This window comes from Globicephala melas, chromosome 10 (genome assembly GCF_963455315.2).
Source record: "Globicephala melas chromosome 10, mGloMel1.2, whole genome shotgun sequence".
Lineage (NCBI taxonomy): Eukaryota > Metazoa > Chordata > Mammalia > Artiodactyla > Delphinidae > Globicephala > Globicephala melas.
In genome coordinates this window covers 12,163,830-12,168,693 of record NC_083323.1, presented here as the reverse complement: position 1 = coordinate 12,168,693, position 4,864 = coordinate 12,163,830, and the positions used below count along the sequence as shown (strand labels likewise).

At 47.9% G+C, this 4,864-nt stretch overlaps 1 pseudogene; it reads left to right on the top strand.

Annotated features, from left to right (window-relative positions):
* Window positions 1–870: 870 nt before the first annotated feature.
* Window positions 871–2,255, top strand: LOC132597991 (heterogeneous nuclear ribonucleoprotein A1-like; annotated as a pseudogene).
* The last annotated feature ends 2,609 nt before the right edge of the window (window positions 2,256–4,864 follow it).

The following is a 4,864-nucleotide window of genomic DNA, read 5'->3' as shown; positions in this document are numbered from 1 at the left end:
GAATTTACCACCATGATTACAGAGGCAAAGAGGAATGGAACAACCACAACATGGCTCAGAGTCCACACCTTAGAACGATCATGATTCATGCCCTGGCACTGGGCACACGTTCCCTGAGTACATCTGAATCCCCAACAAAGTGAAGGTCTGTCATCGAGGGGGCAGGGGGATGGCTGTTAAGTAGACAACCAACAGTGTCTGCACCCTCTTGCAGGGGTGGAGGGGGGCTATCATGTATTCTGGAAAGTGATGGAATGGGCAGAAGCACGAATGAACTCACCATGTCTCAGGTCTGGACTCACACTGGCCTGATGAGGTTGTGGACTGTGTGAGGTATGATGGAGCCTCATTACTGGACAGCTTTTTTTTAATCCAGGTAAACTGCAGGTCAAATCATGTCCCCTGGGACACACAAAAAACCCACACAGCAAAACCTCCCACCTCAGCAACAAGTGAGGCTTTTTATCTCATCCTCCGACAGAATCCTGGTAAAGACAAGTACAGAGTCATAGACTAGTACCATTCAGCTAATCCCTGTATCTGACACCAGTCTGCTTGCTCACCTCCAGCGATGGGATACCCACCAACTCCCATAGAAGCCCATTCCACCTGACCAGACCCCCACCACCGACCCATCATTAAACCATAAAATCTAATTGGCATATTGTTTAATGGGAACAGAGTTTCAGTTGGGGATGATGAAAAAGTTCTGGAGGTGGATGGTGGTGACGGTTGCCCAAGAATGTGAATGTACTTAGTGCCACTGAAAGGTACACTTAAAAATGGTTAAAATGGCCTTTCTGCCCGTGGACGCCGCTGAGTAAGCATCGTTGACGTCTCCCCCCCCCCCCCCCCGCCTCCACTACCGTCATGTCTAAGTCAGAGTCACCCAAAGAGCCCAAACAGCTGAGGAATCTCTTCATCGGAGGTCTGGGCTTTGAAACAACCGATGACAGTCTGAGGAGCCATTGTGAGCAGTGAGGAGTGCTCACAGACTGTGTGGTGATGAGGGATCCAGACACCAGGCGCTCCAGAGGCTTCGGGGTTGCCACATATGCCACTGTGGAGGAGGTAGACGCGGCCATGAATGCAAGGCCACACAAGGTGGGTGGAAGAGTTGTGGAACCAGAGAGGGCCGTCTCAATAGAAGATTCTCAAAGACCTGGTGCCCACTCAACTGTGAAAAAGATTTTTACTGGTGGCATTAAAGAAGACACTGAAGAACATCACCTAAGAGATTATTTTGAACAGTGTGGGAAAATTGAACGGACTGAAATCATGCCTGATCGAGGCAGTGGCAAAAAGAGAGGCTTTGCCTTCGTAACCTTTGATGACTATGACTCTGTAGACAAGATTGTCATTCAGAAATACCACACTGTGTATGGCCACAACTGTGAAGTAGGGAAAGCCCTATCTAAGCAAGAGACGGCTAGTGCCTCATCCAGCCAAAGAGGTCGAAGTGGTTCTGGAAACTTTGGTGGTGGTCGTGGAGGAAAGGTCGAGGTGCCTTTGGTGGCAGCTGTGGTGGCGGGGGATGTGGTGGCAGTGGATGTGGTGGCAGTGGAAATGGCTATAAAGGATTTGGTAATGATGGAAGCCATTTTGGAGGTGGTGGAAGCTACAATGATTTGGGCAGTTACAACCATCAATCTTCAAATTTTGGACCCATGAAAGGAGGACACTTTGGAGGCAGAAGTTCTGGCCCCTATGGTGGTGGAGGCCAATACTTTGCCAAACCCCGAAACCGAGGTGGCTATGGCGGTTCCACCAGCAGCAGTAGCTACGGCAGTGGCAGGAGGTTTTGATGACTGCCAGGAAACAAAGCTTAGCAGGAGAGGGGAGCCAGAGGAGTGACAGAGAAGCTACAGGTTACAGCAGATCTGGGAACTCAGCCAAGCACAGCGCTGGCAGGGCCTGGCTGCTACAAAGAAGACATGTTTTAGACAATACTCACGTGTATGGGCAAAAAAACTCGAGGACTGTATTTGTGACTAATTGTATAAAAGTTTATTTTAGTTTCTCTTCTGTGGAAAGTGGAAAGCATTCCAACAAAGGGTTTTAATGTAGAATTTTTATTTTTTTGCACCCATGCTGTTGATTGCTAAATGTAATAGTCTGATCGTGACGCTGAATAAATGGGCCTTTTTTTTAAATGTGCTGTGTAAAGTTAGTCTACTCTGAAGCCATTTTGGTAAACTACCCCAACAGTGTGAAGTTAGTATTCCTTCAGAGTGATGCCAGGTTCCATTCAAAATTTATTTAAAACCTGCTCTGGTGGAGAAGCTATTGTCTTCCGAAACCTTGGTGTAGTTGAACTGACAGTTACTGCGTTGTGACCTGGAGTTCACCGTGAAGAGGGTCACCCAAGAAAAGTCATGGAGTTTTTTGATTATTAATATGATTGTTGGCACACCCTATGCAATATATCTAAATTGGATTATGGTACCAGATATAGATGGGAGTGAAGCTTGTGTATCATCCATTATCACGTGTAATAAATAAACAATTGAATACCCTCTTGAAAAAAAAAGGTTAAAATGGTAAATTTTATGTTATGTAGTTTTACCATAATTTAAAAAAAAAAGTGCTCTGGACTTCAAAACTTACAAGCTTGTGTGGCTTTGAGTACTTTTATTTATTTTTTATTTATTTTTATTAATTTTATTGGAGTATAAGTGCTTTACAGTGTTGTGTTAGTTTCTACTGTACAGCAAGGTGAATCAGCTATACGTATACATATATCCCCTCTTTTTTGGATTTCCTTCCCATTTAGGTCACCACAGAGCACTGAGTGAAGTTCCCTGTGCTAAACAGTAGGTTCTCATTAGTTATCTGTTTTACACTCAGTATCGATAGTGTATAGATGTCAATCCCAATCTCCCAATTCGTCCCACCCACCCACCCCTTCCCCCTTGGTATCCATACGTTTGTTCTCTACATCTGTGTCTCTATTTCTGCTTTGCAAATAAGATCATCTATACCATTTTTTGAGTACTTTAAAAGTAACCATTTAAAGGTTACTCTAAAAACATATATAATTAAGAGTTCAGGGACTTCCCTGGTGGTCCAGTGGTTAAGAATCCACCTTCCAGCGCAGGGGACTCAGGTTCGATCCCTGGTCAGGGGACTAAGATCCCACATGCCGCGGGGCCACTAAGCCCACGTGCCACAACGAGAGGGAAGCCCGTGCGCCGAGATGAAGATCCCACGTGCCGTGACTAAGACCCAGTGCAGCCAAATAAATAATTTTTTTAAAAACAAACAAAAAAATAGTTAAGGCAAACTCTTAGTGCGCCCCATGCTGTTTGATCCTGATTTGCTTTCATTCAGGCCTCGGAAATCTGGGCTCAGTATTTCCACCTTCAAGTCCTGCCTCTGCCCCCCGCAGGGATTACAGTCACCGTGACCCTCCCCTGCTATAAGCCTACTATGTACTAGGCTCTGAGGCTCTGAGGATGTGTCAAGGAATAAGTCAGAGCCCTCGTCCTCCCTGACACACAGGGAACAATCAGAATTTTTCTTTACTTTTTGTTAGTAAAAACCTACAGGGCTCCAGTCTCCGTGAAACCTGCAGGGCTGGCCCGCAATGGTTCATCCTTGAAGACCTCACCTGGGTGGAATGATGACAGTGGCACAGGATGACACCGGTCCCTGGGCACTCAGCACACGGAATGTTTGTTTGGTGCAATGTGTGGGCTCCTGGGAATGTCGGTGACACATGACAGAGTGGGGATGTGTGGAAGGACAGGAGGCAGGAATTGCCATCTCTGAAATCTCATCCCAGATCAACCCCACCTGACCCGCCCAGGAATCACAGACCCACCAAACCATCAGAGAACCGGATGGAGAACAGGAGGGAGTGGAAGACCCAGGTAACCCACAGGGCTCACGCTGGCAGCTCGCGGGCCATGTCAAGTCTTGTAAGGGGATTTTTTTTCGATTGAGTTTATTGTCAATGTCCAAAAAAAAAAAAATAATAATAACCTGTGAAATTTCTCATCTCTTTTTAAAATAAATAAATAAAAGAGGGTGTCTTTCATGGCAAGAGCTGGCTGGAGCTGAGTTCCAACTGCTCCCTTTGGACGGGACCCATGGGCCCCTACCCCTTAACTTCCCTTACTCACATTGCCTGCCGGGCCCCCTGGAGGCCTCTGAGGTCAGGATTTCTGATCTAATCCAACATCTCTATCTCACAGAGGAGTCTGATGAAGCCCAGAGGGAGAGTGACTTTCCCAGTAAGTAGCTCATCTGGGATGAGAAAGATCTAGAATCTCAGGGGGCCCACCCAGCGTCCACCGCAATCCTCCAAAGAGCCTCCGGAGTGGCTCTGCTGATGGGCAGCAAAGTGGACTTGCCTGTGTGGTGAGGCGAGCAGGTGGCTCATTGGGAAACCTGAGGAGACGGCCAGTCAGGCACCCCGTCCGGCTGCAGACGTGCCCCACTCCAAGGGGACACAGACGAACGAGGCGCGGTCCTCACCCCTCGCCACAATTCCTGTGTCCCCTGGTCTAACCTTGACTCCCTGTTGCCTCACCAGCTCTGGGAGCCCTGGTTCTTCATCTGTAAAGTGGGGGTCCTCATCGCGGCAGGCAGAATTGAGGTCCCCTCCCCCGCGTGTGTAGGAAACAGCAGGTGTGCAAGTTGAAAGGCACTTGGGGAGGAGCGTGGGAAGGAAGTGGGCTGACGAGGACAGAGAGGAAGGAGAGATGAGGCAGCCGCCACAAGAAGAGGGACCTGGGAAAGAGCAGCGATGGTTATGGGGGCGCCTGTCAGGATGCGCCGGGTGATGCTGAGGTGAGAAACAATCCCTCCTCTCAGCCACTCCACTCTTTTACTCATTTTTTCCCCAGTTTTATTGACATAT